An 18,943-nucleotide genomic window follows, 5' to 3' on the forward strand; every position below is an offset into this window, starting at 1 on the left:
GAATGATTTTCACTTTGTAATTTTGTTTCTCAGGTGGGGGTAGGGATGGGGAGTGGAAGAAGGCTGATTTGTAGCCATGAAGATGTGAATACTACCAAGATGACTGGGGGATTTTAAGTCGGTAAAGTGGTAGTTCCGAGCCCCTGAATGATCCAATGTTTTTTGTTTTGTTTTTTTTTAGTTTATTTATTTATTTTGAGAGAGAGAGAGAGAGAGAGAGAGAGAGAGAGAGAGAGCGAGCAGGGGAGGGGCAGAGAGAGGGGGACAGAGGATCCAAAGCAGGCTCTGCACCGACCGCAGAGAGCCCGATGTGAGGCTTGAACTCACACATCGTGAGATCATGACCTGAGCCCACGTTGGGCGCTTAATCGACTGAGCCCCCCCCCCCCCCCCAGGCGCCCCTACAATCTTATTTACAAAGGTCGGAGCAAAAGGTGGAAGGGAAACTGCCAAGGTCAGCTCGGGGAGGCAGTGGTCTCAGACCCATGTGAGTGCCATCGCTGAGCGTGCGTTCAGCTTCCTGACTGAGGCAGAGGGTGTGTCACCCCCTCCGCCCCCCCCCCCCCCCCCGGTCGGTCCCCGCTGTGGGCACTGCCCGGTGGCCTCTTCAGGCACGTGGCATTCCTCTGGCCGACCACTGGAGTTGCAGGAAGATGGGGAGCAGTGGTTTTTAGGAGGACACGGTGGGGCCTCTAAGCCCGGAGGCCGGCTGTGGGGTGTCTCTCCGGGGGCCTGGCTCTGCTCTCCTGCACGGAGCAGCCTTCTGGAGCTTACGGTAGAGCAGAGTCTGGCCGAAGTCCTTTATCCCTCGTGCCCCTCGCCTCACGTTCGCGGAGGTGGTGGCCCCCGCCTTCGGTCTCCGAGGGAGAGAAGAGGTTTGTGAGGCCTGACAGCTGGGACAGGGGAGCTCGGATGCTCAACACCAGGTACTTCCCGGGCCAGCCGGACCACCCAGAGGAAGAGCTGTCTTTTCTTGTCCTCTTTCGACCCCATCTCACCTCCTTTAACAGAATATCACTCACTTCTTTTGGACTGGGTAATCTAGACAGAGTACAGAATTCAGAAGCCTCTGTGGTGAAAGCCTAGTCCGCCTTCCCGCCTGGAGTCCCAGCCCCAGAAGAGACCAGTGTCAGCCAGTGTCCTGTGCATCTTAACCAGAGACACTCTACACGTGTACAAATGTACCATGCACATGTGTGATCACACACATGCCTGACAGGCCCTGGTTTTTCCCACTGAGATACACAGCATTCTGCACCTTACTCCACACTAAATCCTGCAACTGGGGCACCTGGCCGGCTCAGTTGGAAGAGCGTGCAAGTCTTGATCTCTCGGTCGTGAGTTCGAGCCCCGCACTGGGTGTAGAGATTACTTAAAGGAATAAATAAATAAAAACTTCAAAAAAAAAAATGCTGGAGCTCATTCTATACCAACACCATCATCGTTACATCAAGCTACTACCTCTCAAGCACTACCTGTGTGCTGAATATTGCTCTATCTACCCAACCCTAAGATCAAGAGTCTCATGCTCTACCAGTTGAGCCAGCCAGGCGCCCCATGTGTGCTACATATTGTTAAAAGGGCTTTCCTTATATTACTCATTCACTCCTCACAGAAATCCTGTGAACTAAGTACGGTTATTGTCCACAGTTTTGCAGACGAGTAAACTGAGGCACAGAGAAGTTAAATTACTTGTCTAAGGTCATGGAGAACTATCACCCATTTTAATGGTTCCGTGGCATTCTTCTGATTGGTCGTATTTTAATTTCTTAAAACCAGTCTCCTATTGGTGAGCATTTACATTTTCTGTCTTTTGTTACTATTAACAAGGAATATCTTTTTTTTTTTTTTTTTAATATTTACTTATTTCTGGGAGAGTGCAAGTGGGGGAAGGGGCGAAGAGAGGAGGACAGAGGATCCAAAGCGGGCTCTGCATTGACAGACGGACAGCAGAGAGCCCAATGTGGGGCTCAAACTCACGAACTGCGAGATCATGACCTGAGCCAAAGTCATGTTCAACCGACGGAGCCACCCAGGTGCCCCAACAAGGAATATTCTTTTTTTTTTTTTTAAGTTGTTTTTAATCTTTGTTTATTTTTGAGAGAGAGAGAGCGCACTAGCAGCGGAGGGGCAGAGAGAGAGGGAGACACAGAATCTGAAGCAGGCTCCAGGCTCTGACCTATCAGCACAGAGCCTGTTGCGGGGCTCGAACCCATGAACCACAAGTTCATGACCTGAGCTGAAGTCAATGCTTAACTGACTGAGCCCCCCAGGCGCCCCAGGGAATATTCTTATACACATATTTTTATGGGTTTGTCTAAGGGTGTCCAGAGGACAAGTTCTAGCTGAGTTGCTAGAGCAAAGGGTGCATCTGATCAGATTTTCAGTATTGACAGATGCCCTCTATGGAGACGGTAACGTTTTATATGCCCATTAAAATTGTACAAGAATACCTATTTCCCCCATCCCGTGGCAGAAGTTGTCAAACTTTTTTGATTGTTCCTAACCTGATAAGTTAGAGGTGGTATATCATTAAAAAAAAATTTTTTTAACATTTATTTATTATTGAGAGACAGAGAAAGACAGAGCATGAGCAGGGGAGGGGCAGAGAGAGAGGAGACACAGAATCCGAAGCAGGCTCCAGACTCTGAGCTGTCAGCACAGAGCCCAACGCGGGGCTCGAACTCACGAACCGTGAGATCATGACCTGAGCCGAAGTCGGATGCTTAACCAACTGAGCCACCCAGGCGCCCCAAGAGGTGGTATATCATTATAATTTTAATTTGCGTTTTCCTTATGAGGAAAGAAGGGACTTTTTCATTTCATAGCTTTAAGAGCCATTTATGAACAACGTGTTATATTGTTTGCCCATTTCTTTCTTGAGTTGGCAGTCTTTTATTATTGATCTACAGGTGTTCTTTATATATTAAAAAAGTTTGTCCTATGGCTGGACTAAATAATCAAAAGAATAATTACACATATTTCAACAATTTGTCATTATTCTCTTGATTATATCTTTCTATGCAGAGTTTTGATTTTTGTATGATCGAATTTTCAAATCTTTAATTTTTTTTTTCAACTTTTTTTATTTATTTTTGGGACAGAGAGAGACAGAGCATGAACGGGGGAAGGGCAGAGAGAGAGGCAGACACAGAATCGGAAACAGGCTCCAGGCTCTGAGCCATCAGCCCAGAGCCTGACGCGGGGCTCGAACTCACGGACCGCGAGATCGTGACCTGGCTGAAGTCGGACGCTTAACCGACTGCGCCACCCAGGGGCCCCTCAAATCTTTCATAATGCTTAGGTTTCATTTAATATTATTTTCTTCTCTCACCGTTTTCTTTTCCCGTGTTTTCACACAATATGCCTACTCTCTATTTTAGATATTTAAAGCTTTGCTCCATGACCAGTGGATCAAACCCAGAGGCACCAGAAACGGGGTAAGCCGGCATTGTGTGCCTCCAGTAGAGCACTGGCAACATCGGCTCTGATAGCTTCTTGCCAAACGGTTAGCCTTATTCTAATTCTAGGGAACAGTTGGGCAAATCCAGATTGTGGGATGCCCTAAAGACAACATTTCCTGGACTCTAAACAATGTTCATGGCATGACAGACAAGGAGAAGCTGGTGAACCATTCCAGGCGAAGGGAGTTGAAAGAGCAGGGCATCAGATGCACCTGTGATTCCTCCATTGGATCCTGGATGGAAAACCAGTGCCAGCCAAGGCACCTGGCCGGCTCAGTTGGTGGAGCGCACAGCTCTTGATCTTGAAGTTGTGAGTTTGATCCCCACACTGGGTGTAGAGATGACTTAAAAATAAAATCTTGAGGGCGTAGCTGGGTGGCTCAGTTGGTTGAGCGTCCGATTCTTGATTTCAGCTCGGGTCATGATCTTGCGGTTCGTGAGTTCGAGCCCCTCATTGGGCTCTGCACTGGCAGCGAGGAGCCTGCTTGGGATTCTCTCTCTCCCTCCCTGTCTCTCTCTCTTTCTCTCTGTCTCTCTCTGTCTCTCCCTTGCTCATGTTCTCTCTCTCTCTCTTTCTCAAAATAAAGAAATTTATTTAAAATAAATAAATAATAAAATCTTGGCAGGAAAGAAGGAGGAAAGAAAGCGGGAAGGAAGGAAGAAAAACAGTGATGGCCAAAGTGAGGGTCAGGGGAGCTGAGGAAACTGGAACATGGGTGTGCATGAGAGAATACTACTGGGTCGATATTATGTTCCTTGGGGGTGCAAATAATGTTCCTTGGGGGTTCCTGGGTCCTGGTTATATGGAGGAGGATGGCCTTAGGAGACAGCCATGAGACATTTAGCCAAGTGTCGTGATATCTGCAACTTACTTTCAAATGGCTCAGGAAGAAGACCATCCCTGTACACCCACAACACGGAGAAGCGTGAAACAAACGTGGCGAATGGTAACGAGTGGTGTCTCTCGGGGCAGGTTTTGGGATGTTCCCTGTGCTATTTCTTTCAGCTTTTTTGAAACTTTTCACCAGAAAAAGGTGAGGAGAAAAAACCCCCAACTTTGTTCCATCTGGAATCTATTTTGGTTCGGTTCCCTTGGCTTTGCCTGGCTCTCCTGGGTTATCGTCCTGGATTTCTGGCTTCTTTGCCCTTCTTTTCCAGGATGCACAGTTGTCTGTTTCTCTTTCTCTTAGGATCCTCCCTTTTAGGTGAGTTATTCTTTCTGGACTTGGAAATTTTTATGACCTAGGATCTTTCTGGCAGGCTTACGTGATTCTAGAAGCAGGTGGGCAGCAGCGTGCACGGGTGCCTGTATTCTTGTTTCGTTTCTACATTGCTCCAAGTAAATTTGCAAGGAAGTTTAGTTCTCTGAGACTGAAAGCCTTAATCCTCGGGGATACCATCAAATGAGTACGTAGCATCATTAACCTTTCTCTCAGCGAAACTTGAGAGAAGCTTTTTCTTCTCAGCCGAGAGTTTTTCAAGAGGTCAGCTTCTGCTTGCGTTATGGCTGTGGGCTTGTAAAAGAGTCTTGTGTTTCATTTTACGAAACGTGACGGTCTTAGGTGAGTGAGCTGGCCTGTAAAACCAGGAGCCTTTTTGCCAGGGGAGTGGTAACGAGCCAGTTTTGCCGGGAGCTTCTGCTCCTCGTCCGTGGCTTGGTGACTAATGGTTTTGTGGCTTTGGGAACGAAGGGTGTCATTACAAACGGATGATGGGGATTTGGCTGCTAAACCGGATTATCTGGGTGTGCCTGGTCTGGGCGTTGATGCCTACACCCGTTGGGAATGGGGACAGTTTCTTTTTCAGAAACATGGACCCCAGCAGCCTCCGATCCATTTCGGTCCACTCTTCTGAGCTTCTCCATGGTGGCCTTGGCCCTGAGCAAACCCTCTAGGTGACTGTGGGTGGACTCCTGTTGCGTTAGGTGGTTTGTCTTCCCACCTCCTGGGAGCGCGTGTATTTTCCCTGGAAATGCCTTGCCTCTCCGTGGTTGCCCTCAGGCTGGAGTTTTGTGGCCCACTTGAAGTCCTTATCTTCATATATTGCACCCCCCCACACACACTCCCCGGCGAGTTGATGGAATAAACGCATGTGGATTCTGGAGTTGTCTTTGTTTAAAATATTTTTGTTTTTTTGAGTATCAGCTTGTCCAACAATTAGAGAGGGAGGAAACTGAGTCTCAGCAGCCTCTTGTGGGGAGGCTTCCTCCTTCCTTGGATTATTTTATTGTTCAGAGGTAGCCGGGGGGAAAGGAGAGGGAAGGTCACCGCCTGCGGAATAGAGCAGCAGTTATCCAAACAAACAGAGTGGCTCCCGGGATGTGTGGGTATCATGAACCCTTGCAATTTGTAGCAATGGTATGTGCATGGTTTTGAGGCAAACAAACATACCTATACTTTATGCAAATGAGCACACACCTATGTGGAAAACCTACAGGAAAGAGGAGGCAGTGATCCTCAACCTTATTTTCTGGAGAGTTTATAGGAAGAATTTCCACCCAGGAGGCCATGCCCGGAGCCTGCCAGCTAGATCCCGAGGATAGTCGTCTCCAGAGCTGGCTGGTGAGGAGGGGGCCGGCTCTGGAAGCCAGGAGGCTGCCAGCCTGCCGCCTCTGGGGGCACAACTAGGGGGACTGAGCCCCCGCCCTGCAGGCCAACCCCATTGATTTAATGACCTAATTCTCCCAACAGGAAGTTGGAGGCCTTCCTGGCCCTGGGATTCTGAGGGGATGCAGTGAACTCATTCAGGAAGCTGATTTATTTGAACCAATTATAAGAGACTTTAATGGAGGGAAGGGATGGAGAGCGGAGGCAAAGGGAGCAGAGTGGGAGAGGGTGGCGCCCCGGGGAGGGAGAGGGCAGCCGGGGCCATGCTCGGGCCTGCCTCTTACAACAAGGCTTGTCCCTACCCTAACGAGGGGGGCATAAACGTGTCCATATATTTCTGCGCGAGGGGACCCCGTGCAGCTCTTGATAAATAAACAGCACTGTCAGTTTTTCCCTTTCTATTTAAAAAAATTTGGGGGGGGGGCGCCTGGGTGGCTCAGTCGGTTGAGTGTCTGACTTCCGCTCAGGTCATGATCTCACGGTCCGTGAGTTCGAGCCCCGCGCCGGGCTCTGTGCTGGCAGCTCGGAGCCTGGAGCCTGCTTTGGATTCTGTGTCTCCCTCTCTCTCTGCCCCTCCCCCGCTCATGCTCTGTCTCTCTCTCTCTCTCTCTCTCTCTGTGTCAAAAATAAACTTAAAAAAAATTTTTTTTTTTAAATTTTAAAGTTGAAAATTTCCCAACTTAATTAAATATCTAAAATGGTGACTCTGCAAAAGTCGACATAGCTGTGGGCCGTGAGGTTGACGGGGCTTCCATGGGTTGAAATCCTGGCCTCCTTCTCTGGCGGTTGACACTAGGGCCCTGAAGCCTCCCTGCCAGGCCCCAGCTCTGTCCCTCAGAAGACTGACCGGCCATCAAAGTGAGCTTTCCCCGGGTGAAGGGGGGGCAGCGTGGTCAGCAAGCGGGGGCGGGGGGCACCTGAGATGTTGATCAAGGTCACAGGAGAGAAGAAGGGTCCTGCCTTCCGTCGGCAGCTTGCAGGGGGCGGCTTCCAACACTGCCAGGTGCTCGGCCCGCAGCGAGGGTCATCCGGCCTGGGAGACCCGGTGCCCAGGAGCGGGGCGAGTGTGCCCGCACCCGTGTGAGAACTGAAGCTTCCAGCTCCTACGTTCACTTATAAATAGACATTACCCACCCCCTGGAACCTGCCGGAGGCCGAGGGTCACGAATCTGACTGAATCAGAGGAAGATCCGGAGCGAGGTTTTGTAGGCGCTCTGGTTCCTGACTTCAGGTCTCCGGCTCCGGCTTGGCCAGGTTTCAGGGCTCCAGCTGTTCTCTGGGAAGAAAAAAGAATCTTTTAAAATTAGGTCAAAAGATGCCTTTTCCCTTCTGTCCTCATTCCCCTATTGTGCGAAGAGAAAACCACCACCACCACCTGCATATCCCTGGGTCAGAACCACAGCCTAGTGACTGAGGAGTGTGCCCCCTGCAGCTGCAGAAACTTCCTGGGGTTGTGGCCCCGCATTCCCTTCCTGTTTGCATTGTTCTCAGCTGAACCTCGAGAGGCTGTCAGAGCAGGCCTGCCAGGTACTCTTTCTTAGCCATAAAAAGGGGGGTTTCACTCGGCACAGGACTTGAAGAGACCGCAGTCTCTGAGTAACTTTTTTTTTTTTTAATCAGTCAGGCCGAAATATAGGAGACATTTTAAAGCCAGAATTTCTAAACAGATGCCTTATATCAGTGCAGTCACACCAACATTCTATGGCATATACCCACAGGCCCCTTCCATCCCTCCATGTCTCAGATTCCCCGAGGTGAGGGCCTTGAGGCTGGGGCCTCCTTTGCGGTTCCCAAGTGAATCCCGGGCGGCACCATTGAATCTGTCCAGACTCTTCAGCACACAGCCCTCAGCCTGCAGGCTCTTCGAGGGTCCACGGAAATACTGGAGACTGAAGAAAAAGCATCAGCCCCTTCTGTGAGTTGCAGAAGAATTATGTGTGGTGAGACGTGTGGGTTCATTTTAATGTCTCTGTAGAAGGCCGCTTCCAGTCTGGAGGTGGGGACAGCGGGGGGGCTGTGCTGGGGGCGGCGACAGGCGGCGCTGTGAGCTGAGAAACCTGGGCAGGTGTGCAAACACAGGCCTCAGGGCAGCCCAGAGCAGAGAACAGCACTCTTCCGGAAAGGGCATTCCGGGCCAAGGGACCGGCGGCTGCTGAGGCCCAGAGGTGTCAAAGGGGCCCGGTGAGGCTGATAACTCCTGGGTGGCCCTGAGTGGACGTGGGGGCTCGAGAGTGCCTTGTGGGGGGCTGCCACGGGCATCCTAGGGTGTTCGGCATCATCCCTGGCCCCTACCCACCAGGATCCTCCCAGTTATGACATGACGATCAGAACCATCTCCAGACATGGCCAGATGCCCCCGACCGAGGACCCCCGCTGGCCCCCCGCCGTCAACCACCTGCCGCGGCCCAAGGGCGGAGTGGAGGGGGCCCTTGCTTCTCACCTCCTGTCCAGCATGCAGGTCTCCGGGGAGCTCTCTTGGGACAGGTCTGGGTCTGTCCCAAAGTCCTTTGGGTTTATACGACATGCCCGCAGGTGCCACGTGTGAGTGGCCCGCAGGCCGAGCTCTGAGGCGGAGTCATCATGGAGGGAGGAAGCACCCCCACACCCCCGAGGCCCTCCTGGTGCTTCCGAGGCCCTCCTGGGCTGCCTTCCCAGCCTAACTGTGCTTTGATGCAGTTTGATGCCTTCACCATGGTCCTCAGGACAGCTGGGCGGGGTGTCTGCGCTCTGTTTGTTGTTGGGTTGTTTTGAATAGAGTTACGTGGATTCAATTTTAATGCTGCAGGAACCTTCACCGAAGGGCCTTTATCAGAGCGGTCTGCATCTGGAACAGGATGCGGCAGCCGCGTTGGCTGAAGGGCGGGTGTTTGGAGGTGTTTGGAGGGTGAACTTCAAGAATTCAGAATCACTCCTGCTCCCATGGGCCTGCGGCCAGATAGGAGCAGGCTCATCTGTACTGGGGCCTCAGAGCCGTTCCCCACAGCAGCGGGTGGGGCCACATGCAGCTCTCGGCACATCAGGGGGCCTTCCCTGGGCACTGGGGGGGGGGCCCTCCGACTGCCTTGCCTTACCGTTTCCTCGTGGCTTTCCAGCGTTTTCCCAATCTTGTAATCTTGATTTCCAATCTGCAGAGAAGTTGAAATAGTAGTGAACTATGCCCTTTACCTAGTTTCACCAGTGTTAACTTTTTGCCATATTTGCTCACGCACTGTCTCTGTGCACACTCACTCACACGCACACACACACACACACACACACACACACACACACACACACACATCTTTCTCCTGAACCATTTCGGAGTAAGCGGCAAGCATTGAGACATCTCATCCTTAAACACCTCAGCCTGTATCGCTTAAGGACCAGGATATTTTCCAGCGTAACCGAGATAAAATCACATTCAACACACACACCATTGATGCAATACCATTATCTAATCAATAGCCCCTAGTAAATTTTCCCTAATTGCTCAATAATGACCTTGATGAATCCATTCCCCCCTCTCTCCAGGATCCCATCGAGGACTATTCACCGTGTTTAGTTGTTATGCTGCATTGTCTTATTTTCCGATCAGCAGGAGTTGGGGGAGGGGTGGTGGCTGCCTTTCTTCTTTTCTGCAAAGTGGATTTTCATTTTCATTTCAGTTACAATGGCTGATGCTTCTCCCAACTCCTGAGCCCGAAGGGGCTGATAGGGTGGCAGGAACTCATGCATTCAAATCCAGCCCTGTCACTTACTAGCTTGGTGGCCTTGAGCAGGGTACTTAACATCCCCGAGTCACAGTTGTCTTATCTATGAAATGGGAATGATTCTTACCTCACAGGCTTGTTGCAAGGACTAAAATTGAACAAGACAATGTGATGGATGTGACTGACATTGTGCCTGGCCCTTAGAGAATGTTCCAGCAACAGCAATAGGTACCATTTTTGTTCTGCCACATAGCCTGGCTTCACAGAGCAGGAAGGAGCTTTGGGTCAGGTTTGAACTTGGGTTGGCGACCTCAGGACGAATTCCTCATCCCAAGATCATCCCCTAAGAAGGATGCCGCGTCCCACAAACTCCCTGACTCGCCAGAGCTGCCATTAGACCTGTTTTGCTCAGGCTGGTGGAACAGGGTTCAAGAACGCCGAGGCTGGCTCTGGATGGAGGAAGCTGAAATGTGGGATTTATTAATTAAGGCAGTTGCTAATGAGGCCCCAGAGTCCAGGAGGTTGCAGTTTAATTACTGAGAGCAGAGCTTGTGGAAATCCTCTCTGGTGCCCCAGTTTTGATGTCGCTGAGGGTCTGAGCTGCCGCCCGGTGTGGAGACCAGGCTCAGTGCTCCCTCCCTCTCCTTGGCCCTGAGTGCTTTTTACCCACTCACTTGTATCCTGCATAGCAACGGAGCATAGTGGTTCAGAGCTCGGGTGATCTGGGTTCGAATCCTGTCCCAGTACCGAGTAGGACTGGCTGAGTGATCACTGGGTGATTCCTGCAGCCCCGTGTCCTCATTTGTGAAACCTCATAGGGATGTCTGTTGTGAAGACTGAAGGTCTCGTGTACAGGATGGGGTGAACACAGCACTTGGCCCATAGTTGAAATGTGCGTCAACTATTTCTTTAAAGGAACTCTCAACCAGGGGTGTGTTTTGCCTCCCAAGGAACACATGGCAGTGTCTGGACACATTTTTGGTTGTCACAGCCAAGGGGGAGGTGCGGCCGGCATCTGGTGGATAGGGCCCAGGGATGCTGCTAGGTATCCCACGATGTACCGGACAGCCCTCACAACCAAGAATTCCAGAATCTCGATACACCAAGGTTGGGAGGCTCTGCTCTAAAGCATCCCTGGTGATTCAGGGCAGCATGTGGGACATGGAGGTGGGGTCTTGCACCACCACCCCCCCACCCCGTAGCTCTTTGCACCGTCATTCCTTTGAGCCCGCTGGAGGCCGATGGGTGAACCGGGAGGGAAGGGGGAGCAAAGGAAGCCGGGTATTTTAAACTTTTGAATTCTTGCTGTTTAGTCTTCTTCCCACCCCCCGTTCTCTAACAAAGATATCACTCACTAGGATACCCGGTGGCTCAGTTGGTTGAGGGTGTGACTCTGGATTTTGGCTCAGGTCATGATCTCACGGGTCAGGGGATCGAGCCCCTGCTCTCTCTCTCCCTCTCCGCCGCTCCCTTGCTCGCTCTCTTTTTCTCTGTCTCTCAAAATAAATAAATAAGCTTGACAAAAATCACTTACGTCGTGTATATCACCTTACGTGTTTATTGAGTATCTGCCGTGCACCGGGTATGGTGCCTTGCGCTCTATGTGTCCTCTCATTTTCACAGCCAGCCTGTGAGGCAGGTACCATTATCAGCCCCATTCTACAGATAAAGAAACTGAGGCTTATTGATGGGAAGGCTCTAAACTGTCTGAAATTCAGCCCCTGGTCCTTTCCCAAAACTCCTCCACCTGTGTCTCCCCATCTTACTGGACAGGGGCCCCCAGGCCTGGGAGTCCCCACCCGGTGCCTGCCCCCACTGCGTGCCTCACCCGCCGGCCCTCCTGATGTCCTGCCCACTCCTGTTGCCTGGATCCCCGCCACGGCCTCGCCCTGCTTCCACCCTCACAGCCTCTTCTGCGTGTCTGAGTCGGACCCAAGTCAGATGGGGCCATGCGTCTAACTCACTGCCTTTACTTACAGGTCAAGGGCAGGTTTTCCAGAGGCCTCCTCTGTCCTACTCATGCGCCGCGCTGCGCCCCTTGCGTGCGTTCCTTTCCCGTGGCCCTCCTTGCTGTTCCTGCAGCACACCCTACCCCGGGGCCTCCGTCCAGCCCTGCTCTGGGCTCCCACGGCTCACTCGGTCACCTTGTCCAGGCTCTGCTCAGGAAGGCCCACCTGGCCACCCCACGCGCCTGGTCCCCTCCCCCAGCTCCGTTTTTGTTTTTTTTTTTAATCTATTTTAGCACCTATCCGTCACCTTCTTCTGTTCGCACTGTATTATTTCCCATTGATTTGATTTTTATTTTGTTTTGCCTGCTCTCCTCTCTCACCAGACTACGTAGGGATTTTTGACTGTATTTTCACTGATCTATCCCAATGCATACAAGGTGCTCCGTACACTTGTTGATTGAATGACACCCCCCCGCCCCCCCCCCCCCCCCCCCCCCCCCGGCCACTCGGCAGGAAGCTCAGTCGGCAGGATGCTAATTCTTCACCTTTGGGCATGATGCCCCTCCGTCCAGGGCACAGTGTCTCCCAGAGCAGTCGGTCACCACGTTGTGGCCGTTTCTCCAGAATACTGCAGATGGTCACTTTGGTAGCAGCTTTATCTACAGGATGGCCTGCTCTACTCCGCAGCACCCGGGGGCTTCTCCGCGACCCGGCCCCTGGAGGCCAGGCCTCGGGCCTTGGCCGGCTCGCCTCCCACGCCCCTTCCTGCAGCCACAGGGGCGTCCGCGCTCTCGCACGGCTCCCATCCTGCAGTTCCGCCTGTGCCCACGCCGCCCATCCTCGCTGTCCCTTCTGTCACCCCCCGGCCCAAGCCCCTGCTCTCTCCTGGTCCAGCTCGGCCCCAGCCTCTCTTCCCGCGGCAGCCGCACTGTCTCATGAAGCTCAGACTCTTACCTGAGCCCCCCCTGCTTGACCGCCTCTCCTCACCCCTCGCGGGACCCACCCACGTGGTCCAGTCCCAGCCCACCTTGACACCTCTCACCCGACACCTTCTCTCTCTGGGTTTTTTAAAGACCAAATCTTTTCCTGCTTCGGGACCTTTACGTGTGCGTGGCCCCCCACCCACCTCCTCGCCGTTCAGGTGCCAGCTCAGGGGTCACTTCCTCGGCTGCCTCCCCTCCCGCCTAGGTCAGGCCCCTAGATGCACACCCTCGAGGCACCTTGCCGTTTACCTGGGTATGGCTTAAGACCCGCCTCCTCCTCACTCACTTGCCACAAGCAGATCACAGCTCTTGTGCTCACCTGTGTGTCTTCAGCACCTAGCACAGGGCCTGGCATATAGTAGATGCTCAATAATTGCTCAGAGACCATCCCGGTGCCCTCAGTGCCCTTCTCCTTCCTCTCCACCAGCAAACTCCTGTTCATTCTTCGAGACCCAGCTCCAGTTTCCTCTCCCTGGTGCTCTTGGCAGCCGGTCCCCGCTCCTGTGTGTTGTCACGGAGCTTTGCACCTCCCTGACTCTGCACTTACTACCCCGGGTCAGAGCCCCGGGTCTTTTCCTGGCGCTCCTGAGCTGCGCGGGGGGCAGTGCTGGGCACGGTATATCACCGGCAGTTGGCAGTCTGGACGTGTTTGGGTCTTGGCCTGACGCACCTCTTTGGCTCGTTGTTGCTTACTGTTTGTGTCGTTTTCCGTCTGCTTTGTGTAGCGTGAGTTCCTCGGCCACTCAGTCACTTCCTGGAAGGCAGGCTCAGTGTCACGGCCCCACTTTTTGCGTCTCCTATTCCAGAAGCCTGACACGGGGCTGTGCACACCTAGAAGGGTTTTAGTAAACCCTCCTTTTTATTTAATTTAATTATCTTATTTATTGAAAACATTTTTTAATATTTATTTTTGAGAAAGAGAGAGAGAGACAGAGTGCAAGCTGGGGAGAGAGGGAGGGAGACACAGAATCCGAAGCAGGCTCCAGGCTCCGAGCTGTCAGCACAGACCCTGACGTGGGGCTCGAACCCACGAACCGCGAGATCATGACCTGAGCCGAAGTCGGAAGCTTAACCGACTGAGCCACCCAGGTGCCCCTTATTTTTTATTTTAGAGAGAGAAAGCAGGGGAGGGGGCAGAGGGAGAGGGAGAGAGAATCTTAGGCAGAGCATGGAGCCCACCCGACACGGGGCTCAATCCCACGACCCTGGGATTGCGACCTGAACCAAAATCAAGAGTTGGACTCTCGACAGACTGAGCTACCCAGGCACCCCAGTGAATCCTTCTTGAGTCAATGTCATATCTACGTTTATTTATTTACTATTATTTTTAAATGTCGTGTCTACTTAAGTTTGTAGGGGCCTTGGCAGTTTTGGGAGCCACCTTGACATCTTTTTTGTCATTCTGGAACATCTTTATAATTTGTGGGACCCAGTGCAGGGCCCCTTGTTCAAAAAGTAGTGAGCATTTCAAGACTGTGATAGCAGAGGTTTAGACCAAGGGTGGGGCTTCTAGGCCTCAGCTCATGAAGCCGGCCCTGATCTACCCAACGAGGGAAGATACGGTAGATAGAGCCCATGATTTCCTTTTTACAGATGGCAAAATGAAGGGCCCAAAGGGCAGTGACCAACCTCAGCTGTGCAGCTGATCGGAAACAGTTCTGCTCCTGGAGCACGCTGACTGTCTTATCCTGGCTCAGGGGCCCCCACAGCTTTGAGCCTCAGTTTCCTCCTCTGTGAAATGGGGGCATCGACCTGATCCTAAAATGGCAGCTAGAACAGCTGCAGGTGAATCCCTGGACGGTCCCATCGGGAGCATCACCTCAGCTTGTGGATGCCTTCCCCCTAAAGTCACAGATACAAAGCTCTTCTCTGCTTCTGGGAAGGGCCCGAGTCCTACAGACAGTAGGAGGCTAATTGGCTTTTGTGGTAGTTGAAGAAATTAAAGCCCGCAGGAGTGGAAGAAGGCTGGCTTCTCATCTCTCTTTGAAGGAATGTGGGCACTTGGGTGGAAGTTTCCCCAGGGAGCCTTGGTATTTCGATGCTTTGATATCTAGAGGAACGAAAGAGAATTAATCGCTATAGATGCCCGTTCCCGCAGGGGTAGTCTGAGGGTGGAGGGAGTGGCAGGAGTGGGTGACGGGTCCTCCATCCGAGGGCCATTGCTGGTTGAAGAGAGACCCAGACTAGAGGCCAGAGGTTTGAGCAGCATCTACCTGTAGGGGAGGCTTTGGAAATCTCACTTTCTCTGGAAAACACGTTTTCCTCGGCCCCTCGGGCTAGTGAGCATCTCTCTTTGCTGAAAAAGACAGTGGAAGCGGGGTCTCGCTGCTCCCCGAGGTCCTGCACCTCCCTCACAACAGGTTGCTCCAAGTGTTGGCCTCAGATCTCTGTCCTCACAGCGGGGCTGAAAGCTGGGGGTCCGCCCGTAACCAGGGACTCCGAGGTCAGTGCGCACAGCACAGGAGGTGACCGGGCCGGAGCGGCCGGGCACCACTCCCCAGTGCCCCCGCCTGCCTCTGGCCGTGCTCCTGCCGGGGGAACCTGCAAAGGGCCCGAACGGTGAGGTTGTGTGTCAGGGGGCAAAAGAGGAGAAGGAGAAGGCAGCGTTCTTTGATTCCTGCAAGAGGTGTGTTTGGGGCCAGTAGACCTGTGGCCAGGCGCTAGGTTGTAAATGACCCGCAACTGTGTTTTATGTTGTGTGGGGGGGTGAGTTTATGTTCACACATGCAGCTACAGGTGCTCGCCGAGCACAGGACAGACGTAAATGCGTGTCCGAGCACAGAGCAGGTGGAGCCCGGGCTGTTTGGTGGGTGGGACGCCTTCTCGTGCAGGTTCAGGACTTGCCCATCAGCTGCCCTGGAGTGACTCACCCCGGTGACAACGTCTCTGAGCACAGCTCTCAGTTGGACTTGGTGACTAACCCAAGGAAGGAGGGTGCGTGGTGACCTGCTTCAGCCGGAAATGACAGGCGGGCATTAGCTGCGCTCAGCACCTTATCCCAGAGCCGTTGGTGCGGGTTCCCTGGGCCGGCCAGACACACAGGTATTTCTGGACTGCGACAGAACCCGTTGCCATGCGCTTCCTGCCAGTGCCGGGTCCCCATCAGCGTGGGGCGTGGGCGCCCGCTTCGGGCCCTCCCGGCTCCTCCCGTGACCCGTGTTCTGTGTTTCCACAGGGCCGCACCTGCCTATTTCTCCCCGGCCACAGCCCGCCCTGCGCAGTTGAGCAGCTGTTTGCCTGAAGTTAATTTCCAGAGGCAGGTAAGGACCCCAGGGGAGGGGCTTCTGGTAACGGGCCCTAGAGCAGTGCGGGCTGGGGAGCAGGTCTCGGGGCCGGGCTTGGGAGCTCATCTCGCTTCCTTCCCCGCAGTGCCTGGTCCTGGCTCATTTCTGCAGCCCGTGTGGGTTCTTCCCGTCAGGGCTGTGCTACCGCTCTGTCGCTTAGGCTAAGATGTGTACAGTCTCTGAATGAATATCGTGTGTTAAGTTCTGGGAATCACGCAATGATACGTTGTAATTTTATGCAACGTGAACATTGTATAAATGTAAATGTACATTTTTTAAATGCAAGCACTTAAAATATATCGCAACTTTTTTTAAAAGTTTATTTATTTTGAGAGAGACAGAGGGAGCACGAGTCGGGGAGGGGCGGAGAGAGGGAGACAGAGACTCTCGAGCAGGTTCCGCCCTGTCAGCGCAGAGCCGATGCGGGGCTCGAACTCACGATATGGTGAGATCGTGACCTGAGCTGAAACCAAGAGTCGGGTGCTTAACCGACTGAGCCACCCAGGTGCCCCAAAATGTACCACAACCTAAAAAAAAAAAAAATGGGTTGAACGAAAGGCAAGTGCTGGAACCCATGGAGCAGAGGTGGCTTGTGTGGGTCAGGGACGCTCTTGCTGGCTGGCCCAGCCTGAGGTTACCCACTATTCTCCAGGCAGGTGTAAGACCACCCCGGGTATAAATGTATATTCCAGTTTTATAAATGTGGGTGTTCAAACAGCACGAGCTGCAAGTTTATAAATAAAAGTGAGTGCGGGTGGCTGTGTTTGTATCGAGGGCCACACATGCCTGTCAAAGGGAGGCCCGCTCTCAAAGCTGTTTATCAGAACGGGTCTGACTGCTGCACAGAACCCTCAGCCCTCCTGCTCTGGGACTCCTCCTGCACCACGACCCATCTCAAGTGCCGGCAGCCGCTTCACAGCTGGAGGCCGTGTGCAGCCAGAGGTCAGGTCCTTGCAGAGCGGGGCAGGAGCGTGCTGTCTTACGTGTGACCTCCACGTCTCCCACGGAACGCGGTGTTGCCTAAGCCACGGGCCACATTTGTCACTTCGTGCGGATCCCTCCCAGTGGCTGGGAGCCCCTGCCCCACTGTCCTCTCCCTGTCAGACTCCTTTCAACCGAGATGCGGGCTCCGCACCAACAGGAACGTGCAGGGTGTGGTGGGGAATGTGTCTGTGCGTCTGCACTGAACGTACGTACCTTGGTGTCTGAACTGCATTTGTGCCCATCAGCTGTGATTTTCTGGAATCGTACCCACTTTTTACATAACCGTGGATACCTGCAGCATGATCTATGGCCACAGGCCTGCACCCTCACCATTCATTTGGGGAGTTGATGGTTTCCTGTGTCTTTCCATTTTCCATTTTCTGGCCCCTCTATGCTTCTCCCTAGTCAGCTTCCATAATGGGAGTGTCTTAGGGGAGGGAGCAGGTCTGTCTCTGACTTGGGTGGTTGACACTGAGACATTTTCTGAGGATTTAGAATGGAAGTATCAGCACTGTAGACGATGGGACGCCTACAGAGCTAGCTGGGAGGCCATTAGTGAGAAGCATCATTACTTTTGCCTCTCACCGCTGAGGACTGAATAACTACTGTGTCTAAATTAGTTGCGGTTTAGACTCACGTGATTCAAACACATTTTAATGGAGACCAGTTCTTCATCCCTACAGGGGAGCATAAGAATTTTCAAATGAAATTAATCTGATACTTGTCAGATTTGTGATGAAAATTTAAGAGCGTGTTTGCTTGGATAGGCACCAGACCCAAACATGCTTTAATATACTTGTAGCATATCAGTGACTGAAATGGATGTGTTTTAGGACTGATTATGATTTACTCTCTTCTTTTTTTTTTCTTTTTGATTTTTAAAAAATGTTTATTTATTTTTGAGAGAGAGAGGGAGAGAGAGAGAGAGAGAGAGAGAGAGAGAGAGAGAGCATGAGTGGGGGAGGGGCAGAGTGAGAAGGAGACACAGAATCCGAAGCAGGCTCCAGGCTCCGAGCCGCCAGCACAGAGCCTGACGCGGGGCTCAAACTCACAAACTGCGAGATCACGACCTGAGCCGAAGCCGGACGCTTAACTGACTGAGCCCCCCAGGCGCCCCTGATTTTCTCTCTTCAATTATCAATTTTCTTCACATTGCCACCTCTGATGCAGGTTTCTGTTTGGGACGGAACCACGTAAACCAGTCGTGATGTTCTAGTCTGTTAGGATTGCAGGGTGCTCGTGGCGACATTCCGCCCTAGATCCAGCCCTGGGCGCATTCCGCTTGTGCAGCGGCCCGGCAGAATCAGCTCAATAGTAGAGCTCAAAGAATACCAGAAAACCAGAATTTGGGGAAATGACAACGGTCTTCCCCAAAGCAAGAAGAGGCTTTGCCAGGGAAGCGTGCTGAATTGCGAGTCGCCTGGCCCCAGAGACCCATTCAGGCCCCACCGACACCCCGGGCCCACGACTGGGTGGTGTAACCTCCCCCCACCCCACCCCCCCCCCCCCCGCCAGTAATCATAATATGAATGTGGGAGGTCCCCCAGACAGCGGGGCTACCATGGCAGAAGACCGCGGAATGGGATTGATCTGTACAAGATGCAAGGGGTAGGGTTGTTGGACAGAGCAAAATTCTGTAAAAGCAGACGGTGTAAATTGATTCACTCAAGCTCATGGTCACGCTCACACTGATCCACTCCTGTGGGTTCTGAGGCTGCATCTCTGTTGGTGGAAGCTTGGCCCGTCAGGAAAGGACGGTGAGGAAGGGGTTCCCAGTCACTGGGCAGCCAGGACCCCTACGTCCTGGGATGCTCAGCAAAACCAGATACATATCCTTGCCTCGGCAGAGCGGGCCCCGGAGTGATGGATAGATCTTGCTCTGGGACCTGGGACTGGGGTGTGGTTTGTGACCTAGGATCGCAGTAAGAGCTGGAACCAAATGGGCCTGTTGGGGAGTCGGGGAGGGGGTAGGCGCGGAAACTCA

The 18,943-nt window shown here is 52.8% G+C and overlaps 1 protein-coding gene across 2 annotated transcripts in view; it reads left to right on the top strand.

The window, feature by feature from the left end:
• Positions 1–18,943, top strand: part of CTNNBIP1 (catenin beta interacting protein 1) — a 53,423-nt gene that overhangs the window by 8,354 nt on the left and 26,126 nt on the right. Inside the window, exons 1-2 of one of the 2 annotated variants that reach the window (XM_047870319.1) lie at positions 13,845–15,733; positions 15,867–15,951. The gene's annotated coding sequence lies outside the window, so the exon portion shown is untranslated. Of the gene's footprint in view, positions 1–13,844; positions 15,734–15,866; positions 15,952–18,943 lie in introns of those variants that run through there. The other variant, XM_047870320.1, reaches the window with a different exon arrangement.

Source organism: Prionailurus viverrinus, chromosome C1 (genome assembly GCF_022837055.1).
Source record: "Prionailurus viverrinus isolate Anna chromosome C1, UM_Priviv_1.0, whole genome shotgun sequence".
NCBI classification, from domain to species: domain Eukaryota; kingdom Metazoa; phylum Chordata; class Mammalia; order Carnivora; family Felidae; genus Prionailurus; species Prionailurus viverrinus.